The sequence below is a fragment of the Ursus maritimus genome, unplaced genomic scaffold, assembly GCF_017311325.1.
Source record: "Ursus maritimus isolate PB19 unplaced genomic scaffold, ASM1731132v1 scaffold_1, whole genome shotgun sequence".
In the NCBI taxonomy this organism is placed as follows: domain Eukaryota; kingdom Metazoa; phylum Chordata; class Mammalia; order Carnivora; family Ursidae; genus Ursus; species Ursus maritimus.
Window position 1 is genome coordinate 54,041,522 of NW_024423343.1, and position 18,183 is coordinate 54,059,704.

Consider the following 18,183-nt stretch of genomic DNA (forward strand, 5'->3'; position numbering starts at 1 on the left):
AATGTGTAAACATCTAAAAAATGATGCATTCACTGAAACCAAACACATAGACCTGGAAATTTGGGTTCTAATCCATTTGCCCCTGTCTAGCAGAGTGACTTGGGCAAGTCAGGTTAACATCTATAGTTAGTTGCCTCCTGTTACAGATTTTAAAATAGAAAGCCTCCTAAAGGAACTTCCTTTTATTTCAACCAGCCCTCATGGAATCATGTGTGGACTTGCAGAAGGACAGTCAGGCCATGACTGTCAGATGAGAAACTAAATTTTGCCATTATCAAAGATCTAATATGATAATATATCTGGGAAAATAAATATTTTTCAGGTAAAACCTCTTCTTGTCAACTGCCAATTTCTATTGGGGTGTTTTTTTTTCCAGTTCAACTAGTATTTATTAAAAGCCTGTTACTCCAAAGAAATTACATAGTATAACAGAACTACCGATTAGGAAATGTACGCTCGGGTGCCAGGGTGGCTCAGTCAGTTAAGCGTCTGCCTTCCGCTGGGGTCATGATCCCAGGGTCCGGGGATCAAGTCCTGCATCAGGCTCCCTACACAAGGGGGAGCCTGCTTCCCCCTCTGCCCCTCTCCGTCCCACTAGTGCATGCATGCGCTTGCACATGCGCACTCTCTCTCTTGCAAAAGTAAATACATAAAATTAAAAAAGAAAGAAAGAGAAAAGAAAGGAAATGTGTGCTCTAGATCTGGCTATGCCACTACAAGCTGTGTGATCTTAGATACTCTAAGTGACAGTTGCCACTTATGAGCACCTACTCTGTGCTCCCTGTGCTAGGCACTTTATGGGTATGATTTCCTTTAAATGTCACAAAACCCTCCATGAAAAGTTTTATTAGCCTCTTTATATAGATGAAAAAACTGAGATTCATAGAAGTTGAGTAACTCACCCCAGTCACATAGCTAGTAGAGTAAGTGAGATGTTTTTTCCACGGATGTATTCTCTAGACCAGTTTGTGCCATCTGTAAAATTAGGGAATTTAATTATGTGATGTCCATGGACGATATTAAATAAATTTAACTTATTTGTTTACATTTTATTATGGAAAATCTCAAACTTGCACAAGAGTCAAGAGCGTTGTCCAGTGACCTGTCCCCCCAGCCACAATAGTCAGCACCTCATAGCCCCTCTCCCTTCATCTGTTCTCCACCCACTTTCCTCCCCACCCCTGTGACCACTGGATTCTTGTAAAACAGTCTACATATATTATTTGATCTGTAAATATTTCAGTATTTATCACTAAAGAGAAAGACTTTTAAAAAACATAGCTCCAATACCATTAGCACATCTAAGATAGTAACAGTAATTTCTTAATATCATAAATATCTAGCATTTAAATTTTTCTGATTTTTTTATGATTGGTTTATTTAAATCAGAAAACAAAGTCCTCATATTGTGTGTGGCTGCTATGTGTTTTAAGTCTTTTTTAATCTACACTTTCCTCATATCCCCCATTTTTGTTTCTCTTGAAGTATTCATTGAAGAAATTGGGTATTCATCCTAGAGTTTCCCACACCTGGATTTGATTGTATTCCTCAATTGACATGTTTCTCTGTTCCCTTTATCACCTATAAACTTCTTAGGTCTAAAGGTTTGATCTGGTTCGGGCTTGATTTTTTTTCTTTACAAAAACCCTTCACAAGGGTAATGAGTATTTCCATCAGGAGATAGTGATATCTAATTGTCTTTCTTTTTATGTTAACAATCCTTAATGATAATTGCCTAGCTCCATTATTTCCATCAGGGGTTTACAATTGGTAATATTCTAATTATATCTTTTCTTCTTCATTTATTAGCTAGACTATTTCTATAATATCTATTTCTACAATTTTCCTGACCTCAACTATTTAATTGCCATGAGATACAGTTCATAAAAGAAAGGCAGGTTAAATGCTTGATTCTTTCCTTTCCTTTACCAGTTTTCAGAATAATGAGTTGGTTAGTTATCACCCTCTAAAGGTGACTGATGAAACTGTTTTTAATATCATTATGATCTCAGGATTTTAACATATTTAATGTGTTTGATCAATTGCAGTTATTCTTACTGATGCTCAGATTATAGGAACCTCCTCTAGTTGGCTCCAGAGTCCTTTTGACAGTAGTACTTTGATAGCTTCTCCACATTTTGTATAACAAGATGTCCAGCCTCATACGTTTCTTGTCCCAGATCTCTAATCAGACATTTCTCTAAGAATCCCTAGGGACTACAATCTGGGCAGTAGTAGTATTTACTTCTATGGATTGTTCACTGCTTCTAGGCCTTTTCAGTGAACAAAAGTGGGAAAATCTATTATGACTTCATACTGATATTTTTCTATTCAAATTTAGGAATAGAGTTTTACTTCTTTGATTTTATAGTTGTATTCCTTTCTTTTTGCTGAAAATCTTCATTCCTTTTTTTAGAATACTGTAATACTTTCAGAATTTTTACAGACAATTTAGTCATTAAAGATAATTTGAGGGGCCACTGGGTGGTTCAATTGGTTAAGCGTCTGACTCTTGATTTTCGTTCAGGTCATGATCTCAGGGTTGTGGGATTGAGTCCCAAGTTAGGCTTCACACTCAGCAGGGAGTCTGCTTGAGATTCTCTCTCCATCTCCCTCTGCCACTCTCCCTCATTCTCTCTGTCTCTCAAAAAAAAAATTAAATAAATAAATAAATAAATCTTTTTTTAAAAAAGATAATTTGAAAAATTTTTTGCGGGTTTCTTTTGTGATTGTGGTGGTTTTTTGTTGTTGTTTTGTGGGGGGGTTTTTTGGTACTGAGGGTGTATCCCACCAGGGGTCAAATTATACAATGTGCTTAATATCACTGTGTTTAATATCACTGATACTCAAAATATTAAACAATCAATTGGAACCAAGCAGCCCCCTACTATGCCATGATATAAGTCTTTAGTTGTTGGACTGTGGAGAGGTAGAAGAGGGGTAATATCTTAGGGCAGCAGAAGTTCACCAACCCATAAAGAGTTCTTCAATACTTTAGAAACTGGGAATGCCATACTCTGCATCCTGGTTTGTTACAAGCTTTGGTATGTTGTATCTGAGTTCCCTTCTAGCTCCAAGAGGAACCTATGTATCACTCAACCCTTCTCCTGCTTCCTTGCCCTGTTAGGCTATATATACATATATATATACCTGAAAATTTTACAATTATACAAATGATTCTTTTATGTGATTCTGGAAGTTCTGGCCAATAAAATAAGCAACAAAAAAGAAATATAAGCTATAACCATTAGGAAATATAATTAACAGTGTTTGGAAGCACTATGACTAGATACCTTAAAACAAATAGAAAATCTTAGAAAGAATAAGCAAATTAGGAGCACAAACTTGTAGACAAGCAGGCCTGCAAATGGTGAAGCCAGCTACAGGTCTGAATTAATTAGTAATTGTCATTTAATATAAAATTAGTTATTAAATATAATTAGTTATACAATTTTCAGCTGTTTTGATTTAATTCTAAAATTACTTAAGAATTACCATAGTGGGGGGGCGCCTGGGTGGCACAGCGGTTAAGCGTCTGCCTTCGGCTCAGGGCATGATCCTGGCGTTGTGGGATCAAGCCCCACATCAGGCTCCTCTGCTATGAGGCTGCTTCTTCCTCTCCCACTTCCCCTGCTTGTGTTCCCTCTCTCGCTGGCTGTCTCTATCTCTGTCGAATGAATAAATAAATAAAATCTTTAAAAAAAAAAAAAAAGAATTACCATAGTGGATGTCGGTGATACTGCCTTCCCCAAAAGCTCTTTCCTAAGAACTGGTATCCCTCTGCCCCACAATCATCCACATGACTATAAGCAGAAGTTTTCTTGTTTATATGACCCCACTCCCCTGGTCCGACTTGATGGGTCTGTGGGGAGGCGCCTGGCCTCAGCCAGTACAATCAGAAGCTTTCCTATGGATTTTTCAAGCCAGAATCAAGAAAGAGAGTCATTTATATGGTTGTTAAAAGACACTGACTGAAAGGGCTGTTGTTGTCCATGTTTTCTGCTTTGTGGGGAAATCCTGCAGTGAGAGCAGATGAAGCTGACATGCAGAGAAGAGCCAAGCCAATTGTGAAAAAGAATTTTGATGGCAGTTCAGTTCCTGCAGTTGTTCCTGAGGCCAATTGCAGCCCTGCCCATCTCTTAGGTTGATTTTATAATGCTTCCTTGGCATCCATAAGCCAATTATTTCTCATTTTTGCCAAGGCTAATTCAAATTAGATTTCTGTCACTTGCTATCAAAAGAACTCTCACTTCTTTGACAAAAGGAAATACATAGAATAAATCTTCCATAAATAATAGATTTATATTTGAGTAGTGTCAGCTTTATTATACTCCATATAAATCCTCTCAGTTCCCCCACATATTATCAATAAAAAAAATTCAGAATGTTAATGGATTTTTGATTATGTGATTTTTTTAAGCTTGGATTTTCTTAGACTGGGATGTGGTGGAAAGGCAGGACATAAGTCTGGAAAAAGAGACTGAGATTAGAACATACAATGCTTTAAATGTCATGCTAAGGAGTTTGGACTTTATTTTGTAGGTGGTGGGGATCTAATTGGAAAGTTTTCAAGCAAGGAAATGATCTGTTTGGATCTTTAGGATATTCTGGTGGCAGTGTGGAACTTCATTTAAAATGGGAAAACAGGAACACCTGGGTGGCTCAGTCGGTTAAGTGTCTGCCTTCGGCTCAGGTCATGATCCCAGGGTTCTGGAATCAAGTCCCACATCAGGGTCCCTGCTCAGTGGGGAGCCTGCTTCCCCTTCTCCCTCTGCAGCTCCCCCTGCTTGTACATGCTCTCTCTCAGTCTGTGTCAAACAAATAAATAAAACCTTTTTTAAAAATGGGAAAATAATTTCATTGGTCCTTATTCTGGAAACCTAATCATGTAAAGGCTATTCCAGGTATATGAGGCCAAGTGATAAGGGACTCACCTGGTTGGAAAAGGAAAAAATTCAAGAGAAGTTTCAGAAGTAGACTTGGCAGTACTTAATGACCACTTGGATATAGGGAATGAAAGTGAGGAAGTATGGAAGGACTGTGAATAGACAGAGATACCATCAACACAGGAGAAGGTGGAGGAACAGATTTGAAAAGTCACTAGTCTAGCTGAGCACCGCCACTGACCTTTATGGTCCATTTTAGCAAGTAAGATCTTCCTGTCCCCATGTAACACTCACAGTCTCTCTCATTTCAAAGACAGCCGTAATATGATTATATCTTGACAGGTTGTTTGTACTTTATTGGAATTCCTCCAGGTAGGAAGCCAAGGAAATCATTAAGTTCTGGAAATTTAGGATTCCTACTTGGTCTCTGATAAGGAAGGCATTAACTGTTGTTTTGTCATGCTGGTGTGTGTTGGTATAATATAATATATTTTATATGTAATATATCTAAAATAGTATATTCTATTTACTTACTGGTTTGTTTAGTGAATATAATTAAAAGAATAATTATAGCCAACCTAAAATTTTGTATATCACACATCGTAAAGAATACCATCAACTCATTGCCTACTCTGTGCTTGTGGTTACAGGTAGAGAAGTTAAAATTTTATAGTGAAATAAAATTGGAAAGAATATAGTAAAGTGATATGAGGCTCAGATTTTCAGTGTAAATATCTCTATGTTCAAAGCAATTAACCAGAAAGCACATTTTTGCTATACATTCCCTGGGGAACTAAAGAGCGCTCTTCTACCTGATTTCTAAGGTAAAAGTACCAAATGCCAGCACTGTAATTCATTTTGTGTTAAAAACAGAATTAGACACTGTCCCGGCTTGCTCACTGCCTTTCCAGTATTTTCGGGAAAGTGCAAAAATTCCAATTTGTCAATGACGATTTTGTCAAAAGTAAAAGCTCCGCAGCTCATAGACTTGAGTAAATAACATCTTTAGAATTCTGACAACTCTAATGAACTACTGGGAACTTTGGCCAAATTCCACTTGGTTTGGTTTGATTTCCTTATATCAACACTGACCAAGAGACATTAAAGCAAACTACATACGTAATTTTAAGTTTTCTAGTAGACACATTAAGAAAAAAATTAAAAGAACCATGTGAAATTAATTTTAACATTTTATTAACCATTTTTTCCCAAAATGTTGTCATTTTAACATACAATCAATATTTTTTAACTACTAATGAAATATGTTACATTATTTTTGCATACTAAGTCTTCAAAATCTGGTGTGTATTTTATACTTACAGCATATCTCAATTCAGACTAGCCAAATTTCAAGTGCTCAGTAGCCTCAGGTAGCCAGTGGCTATCATATTGGACAATACAGCCTTAGATAAGAGAAAAGTTACAACTGTAAACAACACCTTTCAAAGAATTAATCAGCCTTCCCTTTAAATGACATAATAACCACAACATGCTTAACACAGTCTTAGACACTTATAGCTGCAAGGCCATTCCAAGTCTGAGAGGTTATATGATAGAGATTACAAATATGCATTCAAATATTTAATCTTTTTTTATTCTGCTCTCTACCCCTGTCATTCTGTTTTCCATGTTTTGAAGAATGGAAAATGGTGGTACTTTTCTGTCGTGATAAGTTATGAACTAGATAACAGGGAAGAGTGGGGTTGCCATTAAGTGGGGCTTATTCCCAATTACGGAAGCAATATGCTGTTCTGGAGAGGGCACTAACTTGAGAGGCAGACCTGAGTTTCATCCTGGTTATGCCACTAGCGTACGGCCTGAGACAGGTCAAGTCAATTCTTTGGACATTTTCTCATCTCTAAATGGAAGACAGTGGGATGCCTGGGTGGCTCAGTCAGTTAAGCGTCTGCCTTAAGCTCAGGTCATGATCCCAGGGTCCTGGAATCAAGCCCTGCATCGGGCTCCCTGCTCAGTGAGGAGCCTGCTTCTCCCTCTCCCGCTCCCCCTGCATGTACACATTCTCACTCCTCTCTGTCTCTCTGTCAAATAAATAAATAAAATTTTTTTTAGAAATAAAAATAATATAAGGAGGATGGACTAGATTAAAAGCTTTCAAGCCATACTCTGAGGAGCCTAAGGGCTTATAAGGGAAGAGTGAAGAGGAATTAGGTGAGATCTTTGTCACACACACTCACACACACCCTATCACATTCAACCACTGCCGGATCAAGTTTGTTTTAATTATTAATCTCCAGTATAAGCTCCAAAGCTAATTACAATTTTAAATATTATAACCATGGAATTTGATCATCTCTACTTCTCTTTTCAACAGTATAGGAAATCATATTCATATCTCCTGGCCCGTTCCTAAATGTCCTATCACATACCTTTTCCTCAACCTTCCTTATCACCAGTCTTACCCCTCCCAAGTTGCTGGTCAGGTTACCAAATCAAATTGTTAGACACTGCTGATTCCAGGCCAATTGAACAATGAGGTATGTTATTAGTTCAAATTTTGCCCATTGTGAGGATTATCCTTTTCCTTTGTCCTTCTGGTCTCTGACTATGCCGTAAATGCTAGAGCAATGCCCTTCAAGCCAGTAAGAAACATTTGTAAAACAGGGTTTTAGTTTTTTCTACCTAATTGGTCATGGTGAATATCCCCGTGAAGCCATATGTGTAAGAGACAGCAGTTTGACATGAGTAAGCAACAAGAGAATATGGGCAGCTTGCTCATTAAATTTACCTGCCTTCAAAACCTGTCCAAGCCTGGTTCTGTATTTACCTTTACAACTTGGGCTAGGAGTCTCAGATCATGCCTGGATCATGATAAGCAATTGAGATTGCAATCACTTGGTGTCCCAGGGTTAGTTGTTACAATGGGACCCAGTAGCAAGCCTCTGAAAATCGAAAAAAGTCCACAAAAATAGTGCCTCTTCATATTGATAAAGGGTTCAGATACAACGCTTTATCCCTCACTTTAGAATCACAACCTCACATATTCTATAACGGCCTTGGTGAAGAATGGCCTCTGGACCTTATTGAAAGACATAATTGAGGTGAGTGTTTGGGTCAGAAATGATAAATCCATGCTATCATTCCTGTCTCTTGAAATTTTTTAATTTGTTCTTTTGCGTTTTATTGAAGACATTTGCATCTTAAGTTCATTTTACATGAGTCACCATTATGTCCCTATTTCAGTCAATCTTTAGCAGAACAAACAGAATTATCCCCAGCTTCTCAAGCTGGAACAGTTAATCCAGAATCTCTTGTAAACCCTGTTTGTAAATCAGCCCAGGATATAATTGTGTTCTCCTCTTCTTCATCCAGCATTCTTAAAATCTATTCTAACCCACATTCCACAGATTAAGTAGCAAAACTCTTCAATTCCTTTGGTGCTCGAGCCATCTCTTCCTGAATTTCACTTTGGAATTGGCCTTTTGAAAAATATCAGAATTTAACTCTAAAGATTTGGAGATATGCAGAGTAAGAGTAGGGCATTAGAGAACTGGCTTCCTCTTAAAGGTAACTCCATCAAACTAGGGTGCTTCAGTATCATCAGACAAAGGAGGAATAGCCTCATAGCAAACAGAGATACTGCTTCAGCTGGCAAGGAGGCTCAGTGGAGTTTGGGGATGAGAGTTACCGAAGTTCTCCAAATTCTCTTCTATGTGGCATTTTAATTTTAAGGCTATAACTCTTCTTGAGTCAGCACCTTAGCATATGTTCATGTAAGAGCCCCAGATAAGAAGGTGAATTCAACTGATTTATAAGCAATCAGAAAGAACAAATATTGAGTTATAGCTATCTCAGTCCTAGGGCGATAAGAGTTTCTTTTAACAAATTCCAGTTTGGGTTTCAGTTCATGTTGTAAAATGAGACTCTAGAGATTTCCATTTGTTAGTCTCTTCATGGAAACAGCTAACCTCAGCACACAGCTCTTGAATTCCTCATATCCTTCATGCTGTTCTACGGTAACAACAGTTAGGTCCTCCATGGTCTTGTCTTCAATGCCCACCTTAGTCCTAATGTTCACAGGCATTAATTTCTTTAACTATAACAATCTATGGGCTTCCAGCATCCCATATCTGAATATTAATTGGGTTTTTATTATCTTCAAACATAATGAGTCTGGATAACTAGTCTCATCATTTTGTTAAGAGTCTGTTGTTTGTAATGAGCTCCCCATCACCAGTTTCTGTACAAGTCAGGATTCATAGTTGCAAGCATTAGTAATCAACTCTAGGTAGCTTAAACAGAATGGAATTTGTTGGAAGGATACCAAGGGCTCACAAAATCTATGGGAAAGTTAAAGACCAGGCTCAGATAAAGGAGAGGAGCCAAAAGAGGCTGGCAACAGAAAACTCAGCCAAGAACCTCTGTAGGAACAGTCCGGTTAGAATGCTGCCAGAACTTGGCCAAGAGCCGTTATAGGAAGAGGCTAAGCAGAATGTTTTCAGTGACACGGCCACTACCAGACATTCTCCTCTCCTGGATTATTGAGGTCACTACCATCTCTATAAATAATTTGCTAGTCCCTGCACCTTTGTGTCACTCCTTCTGGATTGAGTGTCAGAATCCCACTGGACAAACCTCAGCTCTATGCTGATGCCTTTGCTGTCTAGAAGAGTGTCGATCTGCCCTTTTTTCAGTTTCCATACTGGGGAAAGTGTTCAGATGCTAGGTAGCCAACACACGTGGGGGCTCGCACACACCCACACACACACACATACAATGCCAGGCCACCATACTTGGGTTTATTTCTGGACTTGCTATTTTGTTTTATTTGTCTGTTTCTTTTGTTGTCATTATGACACTGTTTTAATTGCAGCCATTGTATAATATTTTTTAACATCTAATAGCTCAACTCTTCCCCCTCGAAAGGATAAAAACTTTTCTTGGCTCTTCTCAGCTTAATATTTCTCAATGAATTTCAGAACTCTTCTATCATGTTTCCATGAATATCCCATTGGAATTTTGATTGGAATTGTATTATACTTATGAATACATTTGAGAAATAATTTAAAATTTTTACAATCTTGAATCTTCTTATCCAAGAACATGGTATATCTCTATTTTCTTAAGCCTTCATTTACACTCCTGGATAGTTATGTAGCTGTCTTCACTTAGATTTGGCATACTTCTTAAGTTTATGTCTTTTTTTGTTAGGGTAGCTAAACTTTGTTCCATTTTATTTTCTTTTAAGAGTTTCAAGCCCCTTCTTCTGACTCAAGCAAAATCCTAAGATCTCATTATTTTATTATGCAAATCGCTCTGATTCTAATTTCCCTACTGAGATGAATGAATCATTAAGCTTAATTCTTCCCAGGTTTATCCAGCTTCTATTACTGAACTAAAATGTATTCTTTGTAATGTAAATTTGAGTTTAAAGTTAAAAGTAAGGAATGTTTATCAGGGGTGTAAATTCAGGAAAAAAAAATTACCAGAATTGGATAAATTGGAAGATGGTGGCCACTGCACTGGTACTACAGTACCCCCTAGTGGACACAAAGAAACATGGTCTTGTTTACACCAAGAAAGAATCTGGAGGGGCCTTAGTGATCACCTAGGTCAACACTAGCTTGCAGATGAGCAAACTGAGAAACGAAAAGGAGAAATGAGGGGCCAAGTCTACACGGCTGAACTAAGGCTAAAATCCAAGATTCCTAACTCTCATTTTTCTTTTTCTTCATCATTCCCTCACCCACCACCGGTCCCCTGCTTGCTTGCTTTCTTCCTTCTTTTTCAACATGTGCTATGCACCTATTATGTAGCAGGGCACCAAGAATACAAGTATAAAAAATATTTAGTCTTTGCCTTCAAATCTAGTTTTCTTTCAAGCCTACTAATTTTATCCATTTCCAGGGACTGAATTTGTTAGAGAATGACCATACAACTATGCAGGGGAAGGTTCTTAGTCATCCCACAAATTGACTCACAATGTGATTAATTAATTATTGAGATTTGATTGGAAGACACATTTGCAAATGTGGTTACTGCCCTTGACTAAGTTCAGACCATTTCATGAAGAGAGAAGACTTTACAGATTCATAACTGTGAATTCTTTTGCACAAAATGACAGTAGGATATTGAAGGTGTTCATGTGTGCCCACCAACCCATCCCAAACATTATCATTTGTGTGTACTTCATTGAGCGAATCTTTATTGAGGATGCACATGCCAAGCAGGTACTAAGCACTGGGTTTAGTATGGTAAAGAGAACAGACATGGTTCCATGGTTTCTGCTCTCAGAAAGCCTACAGTGTCATATATGTATATGTATGTGTATAATTCTCTACCTCCCAGGAAAACTGTTTTTTCCACTTCAGTTTGGCAACCTATTTTTAGGTTATGGAAATCAGGGGGTATGTAAGCGTTTTCTAAAATTACTTTGCCCGACCATAAAGGACCATACGGATTTGGGGCAAACTGGCCTAGAATTGAACTTCAACCCCACAATTTACAAGCGATTAGACAAACCGATTCTCTTTTCTGAGCCCCAGTTGCTTCTATAAAATGAAAGTAATATGTGTCCCTTGTGAGAGATGATAATTTATCATTATCCTTATTAATACCTAAACAGAGACATTACTTCTTAAGTCAAAAGCATGAATTATATATTTCCTTTCCTAAAGTGCAGGAAAATTATTGAAAGAGAAGCATTAATATTGTTCACTTAGTTTCACCAAGAATGTCATTTTTCAGAATTAATACAGAAATATTCTCATGGCCACTGACATTTTAATTTAAAAAAACAGTAATAAAGCACAATCTTCAAACAATGGATGCTACTACAACAGTATTTCTTTAAGGCCATTTTCTTCCATGGGTGAAACAAAACCCTGTTATTTCAGTTATGATGAATAAATCTGGTATGACCATTATTTATAAGGGATCTTTTAGTAAATTGTATCTAACCTTATCACTCCACCTATGTAATGGTTTGACAAAGGCAGGAATCCTATTTTACTCAGCTTTCCCTCTTCTTTCCACTGAATGGTACCTTGCATAGGGTTAGAGCACACTAAATGTGGCTAAGAAGATCATATCTTATTATGTGCTATTTGTCATACAAGCAGCGAGAGAAGATCTACCCTAAGTTATAGGTAAACTTACTTTGTTTTACCTGGAAGTAGCAATTATCAAACAAAATCTACTTCCATAACATTTGTGCTAGGAAATAAAATAGTTAAATTCCCCAATCTCTACTCAAACCAAAGCAAAGCTTCAAAAATACTTAGACACAGAAGGAATAAGACAGACAGGGGAGAACTGGTATGTTTGCACATCGTGTGCATGCAGCAGGCCAACTTCCTTTCCCTGTCGTAATATTTCCTAAAGTTTGCTCCACGCAAAACCAGTCCTATGAAAAGCCCAGGGTTTCAAGGTCAAATAAGTTTGGGAAACTTTGCCCAGCATTTTCCTCTCTTGAAAGTTCAGTGTACATTGGTAAATTAAAACCTATCAGAAGTCCTGCCCGTAATAAAGGAAAGTGTTTAAAATTGTTTACCTACCATTCCCCCAAACTTATTTGACCAACATTTCACCTATAAGCAGAACTACCAGTTCCTGTGGAACACACTGACTTCAGGAAACTGCCCCACTGTGTTCAAAGGACCTCTTTACCTTGTTAATTCACAGGCACACACACACACACACACACACACACACACACCCTGACATTTAATCTCCAAATCCTGCAGGACTGAGACTATGAGCATTTTCAGCAATATTTTAACTAAAGACACAGGTCTGGAGGTACCAGAAAATTAATACAATTGAACTTTACTTATGTAAGCAGTCAGTTGGAATCCAGGAAACAGTTCCCCAGCAATGCCTGGAATGTTGTCATAAAAACAATAAACTGATACCCAAGTCCTGTTTTGTATGTGGGAGGGACGGGGAGAGAGAGGGAAAAAACATAAAATTATCACCTCCAAATCTCACTGATGTTTCTTATAGTTTTCTACAAATTAATATACAGAAAATATTTTCCCCGTACTCCATTTTGGGACTTCCAGTTCACCTTTGTGTGTTTCTAATTCTCCTCTCTAGATGGCAGCACAGATGAAAAAATGCCAGAAAAGCGCCGGGCCAACTGACTTCAACAGCAGCAAATCCACTGCCTACCCTCCACTCACCCTTCTTTTTTTTAAGGGGGAAAAAAAAAGCAGAACCTAAGGTATGATGATTACACTTAATTTTTTCAAATAGATTGAATCAGCCATGTGGGGATGTAAAGAATTAATAATAAACGTATCAGCGAATGAGGAAACTGACCACTTAGCAGCATCTCTCCCATGCTACCTATGTTTTCTGTATTTTAACCGTGATGTCATCAGTGTTCCCATGCCACGCAGGTCATATAAGCATGGTCGTTTGCATCATGACACTGGGCATCTGATACAGCCAAACTCCAAGCCACCTGGTTTGCTGTGGGTATTGGATTCATTTAAGATGTAAACGCTGCTATTTACTGACCCTTGTGTCAACTGATGCTTTGAACCTGCTGTAAAATGATCCCCATGTCACCAGATGCTGCACTGAAGCCTAAGTTAGCAAGAAGGTAACATTTCATTAAAAGATTGCAACTTATGGTTGAATTAATAATGCAAGAGGAAAGGAGTGGAACAGACTTAGAAGACCTTTATACTTTACATCAAAGCCCCACTAAGGGTTTTTTTGGTTTTTTTTTAAGATTTTTTATTTATTTATTTATTTATTTGACAGAGATAGATAGCCAGTGAGAGAGGGAACACAGGCAGGGGGAGTGGGAGAGGAAGAAGCAGGCTCCCAGCGGAGGAGCCCAATGTGGGACTCAATCCCGAAATGCAGGGATCATGCCCTGAGCCGAAGGCAGATGCCGAACGACTGCGCTACCCAGGCGCCACCCACTAAGGTTTTTTTAAGACATTATTCTTCATGGTGTTAAAAAACAACATTCAACTGAGTAAATTTAAAAATCAAGTTTGCTTTATTCAACGATTCATGAATCCGGCAGCATCCCATCTAGCAAATAGAGAGGAGCTCCAAGGAGCTGTACAAAACGGAAGGCTTTTGTACAGGCAAGGATAAGGAAAAGGCAGATTACCTCATCTTTCTTTAGGGAATGGAAGGGACCGGTCAGGCAGATTACCTCACTACTGCTAACCAGGAAATTTCAGCTTGACCGATTCAAGGTTACATTCCTGGGAGAGGCTGAAACTGCAATTAAGTTAGGTATCAAGTATTGGTTTGGTGACATAGGATTAGCAGAAATGACTCCATTTTGGGCCTGTTGTTTTCTTTTTTTAACAATGGGGTCTACCGGCAAGATGTTCATAACAAAATCTGCTGACAAGGAGAACATAAGGAAGGTGCCCCTTCAACATACGGCATTTCAAGGGCTCAAGGGTATGCTAAAGAGCACTAAATTGTTCGTGTGTAATGAACTGAACAGAAGCTAAAATGTGACCTGTGACTTTTAAACAAACAACAAAAACAAAAACTTCACCATGGAGAGTGAACATAACTATAACACATAAATGAACCAACCTGAGGCCAAGTGGATTGCCATTCACATTGAAGAAAAAATCAATTTGCAGTGTATCAGAGTCCTTTTTAAATTCTCTCTCTTTTTTAACAAAAACAAACATTCCAGGAAATTACTCTATACACCGTTATCTTTCCTTGAAGGAGTCCCTTTGACTATTCCTTGGGTTGTAATCAGTTAATGCTATGGTGAGTCAGGAAATCTGCCTTTCCCAAAACAACTCCTGGTGCTCTAAGGTTACTGAATGCTTTCCCCTGGGCTCTAAGTTTAGAGACAAAGCTAAGTCCTAAAATGACTAGACTGAGAGGCATTGAGATAATGCAGAATATGAGAGAGTGAAGTTGGGATTGAGTATCACTGGCCACCGGCCTGCGTGCATCTCAAGGGCCACACCATCCCACACTATCCAGAGCGGCAGGCCAGCAGCCTCTGCTCTGGAACTTTCCCTGAAGCCAAGACCCAGATTACTCTGAGACCCAGGACGCGGAGTTGTCACATACCCAGGACAAAGCAGAATCCTGAGAGCCCTGACCCATTAATTCTGTTGCATCTGTGCAGCTGCCAAACCCGCCATCCCTTAGACCCTTGATGTCCTTGATGTGTGCCCAAGAGGGAAGGCCTTTCAGGGAGTGATAACCTCTATGAACTCTCATTCTCATACTTGATTCAGCTTCCTCCTAAATTTTTCCTCTGTGACCTCAGGAATCCCATTCCATCATCAGCAAAGACCCCGATACTCCCAACGTCTTCACTGGACATTCTTTAGCTTTCGAGCCCTAACGTGACTTTCCCTGCAAGCACAATGCTTCCCTGCAGCCCTCACAAGTAGAGGCTACTGAGCCAGGTTCCTTCTGTCAAACACTGTCATTTCCATGGGTCTCAGTTCTCTGCCCTCTGAGAACCAGACTGCATAGCTAGCCATCAGGTCACACTCTCTACCCCAGCTGTCATACACTGACTGCCTAGCCATGTCCTTTATTGATCAGAGACATTAGCAACGAATCCCAGTATCCCTTTTCATTCCAAATTTTGCCAACAGTCTGGCACATGTATTATGTGTGTGAGGCATATTCGGTCTCTCTCAGTTCCTTGATTCCATCTCTGATTGCTTTCTCTATTCTGTTTCAATCACCCAATCCCATTGCCACCCCCGGCTCGGTCATCAAGAAACCACAGCACCTCTGAACTCATGACTTTCTATTCCTCTACTTCTTCTCCTGTGGTTATTTTTACTCTATTGATTTTCCAAGCTTATTAGGAATTCTGTTTTATTCTTTCTCCTTATCTGTCCTCCATTTGCTGGCTCCTTTTCCTTCTCTATCTAGAAAAGATTCCATGCTTTCTAATGTTAGCCTCTGACAACGTGGCCCCAGCTCCATTGCTCCTGACAAAACTTGAATCTAGTTGTTTGCATTGGCCATTCCTTTGCCTGGGCTGCTGGACACTGCTGGCAAAAACCGCATGGTCACACAGACTGGGCTGCCCGAAGTTGAGGCTCAGCAACCTCAAGTGGGACTTAGTAGTGCCTGCCTTCCTACCACATTCCCCTGACCTGCTTGCTCTTTCTTTCTGAGTCACCAGAGCAGCTATTTCGAGAATTCCACTCTCTTTCCAAACCTCCAAGCTTGCCTTCTTTACTCTTCTCTGTAGGTGGTTTTATTTTCCACGTGTCAGGGGGATGAAATCGAAGTTATAAAATGTGAGTAGTCTCAGGTTTCCATGCCAGCCTATCAGCTTGCATCTTTCCTCACCTTGCCTCTTTCCTCAACCTCACCTCTTTACAAAAGACGTTCCCTCCTTCCTCTTGGCCCATGCTCTGGGTCCCCTGTCCTCCTGACTTCTCATTCACCTCACTCTTCGTTATTCTTTCTCGCTCTTATCTATATATTCAACCTCTTCCTCTCTACTGGTTCCTTCCTCCTCAGGTTAAAAAAAAAGCCACATTCCCCCTCCATCTACAGCCTGCTCACTCCTTGCCAGCTAAACTTCTTGGAAAATTTACCTCCACTCACTGTTTCAACTTCCTCACTTTCCATTCACTCTCCCAATCTTTCTCCAAAATAACCAGTGATCTCCCTTAACTACACTCAAGGGACACCTGTCAGTTCTTTCTTAATTTGACATTTGACAGGTCCTCCTTTTGATACTTTCTCTTTCCTGGGCACCTATGACATCATCTACATGCTCCCAGATATCTCTCCAGCCCAGACCTTTCTCTTGAGCTTCATACCCAGATGGCTACCTTTTAGCCATCTCCACCTATTTGTTCCAAGGCATCTTAAAGTGAACTCATCTCCTCTTCAACCATGTACCTCTTCCTGAATTTCCCCTATGAGTGGTAAGCACTACCCTGGACTCATTGATGCAGAAACTTGTGTATCATCACTGACTGCTTGGTGGAGAGAGGATGTATGTCCATGTATGATTGGCTGCATGGTGTGATGGAATGTGAGCTCTTCATCTAGTCTCATCTGGATGATTTGAATGTTGGCATGAACTGCTTGCTAATGCCACTGTTGTCTACTCTGTCAGCCTGGCAGGGCCCAGTGTGCCCCCTAGGTTTTTGACCCTGCTGGCTCTGATGGGCGGTGATGGGCTGGCTGGGTGTACATGCAGGTCCCATGTAGCTTCATCTTGCAGAGGGGCAATCACATTCCGCACAACCTCAGCAAACAATCCAGAATCTCTTCCTCTTGTCCAGCACATCCCCTTCCACATCAGGTCCACTCGTAGCACAGACAGGAAAAATCAATTCATATTTACACATGTGTAAATTGTTTAATCTTATTAATCACATGTGTGGAATCGCATTAATCTCAAACAATAGAAAAATTATTTAATCTTTCTCAATTTCAGTTTAATCTCTGGGTTAAAGAACAGAGCCCTTTGTATTTCATTTTTATAATGTAGAGTCTGAGTATCTCTCAGCATCAGATTATCTCCATAATAGTTAATGTACTTTCTACTCTATTAATAAGAGCCTGGTGGTGGTGGTGGTGGTGATGGTGGTGGTGGTGGTGGTGGTGGTGGTGGGGTGTCTGGGTGTGTGTGGGTGGGTGGGTGGGTGTCTGTGTGTGTGTGTGTGTGTGTGTTGGTTTGGTGTCAGTGTACAGTTTGGCAGCCCAGAGCCCAAGGAGATGAGTGAAGAGAGTACATTCCATTAATACTTCACATATCATTCTATCTCATGTTCTTTCAAAATCATAAATCTGATCAGGTCATTCACCTGCTAAAAGCCTGTCTGTACCTTCCCATTACCTAGGATAAAATCTAAACTTTTAAACTTAACATACAAATTAAGATCTGTTCCCAGTTTACCTCTCCCAACTCATTTCCCACAATTTTCCCTCTTCTTTCAGTTCCATGGGCTCATTGTGCTCTCTCTTGCCTCTGGAATTTCTTACATTTCTAGAGGATTTTCTCCAACTTTTCCCTACACCTGGTTAATTCCTGCACATTCCTCAGGTCTCAGGGTAAATGCCAGCTCCCCGGGAAGTCCTCCTTGACCTCCCATCCATCCCTGACCTTGATGTGTCCCTTCTATGTACTCCCATAACTTTCTCAGGTCATAGCATTTATCATATTTTAATTTCTTTTATTTATCTGCTCTCTGACTAGACTATAAGTGCTTTCAAGGCAAGATTGTTTCTATCCTGATCACCGCACACCCTCCAACACCTAGCATGTGCCTGATACATGGTAGGTGCTCAATAAATATTTGTTAAATAACAAATGAATGAATGAATGAATGAATGAATGAATGAA

General features: G+C 39.4%; 1 long non-coding RNA gene across 3 annotated transcripts in view; it reads left to right on the forward strand.

The window, feature by feature from the left end:
* Positions 1–18,183, forward strand: part of LOC121105707 — a 100,244-nt gene that overhangs the window by 30,333 nt on the left and 51,728 nt on the right. For all 3 annotated transcript variants that reach the window (XR_005838333.1, XR_005838334.1, XR_005838332.1), the window contains exon 3: positions 12,942–13,068. This is a non-coding gene — a long non-coding RNA (uncharacterized LOC121105707). The remainder of the gene's footprint in view (positions 1–12,941; positions 13,069–18,183) is intronic.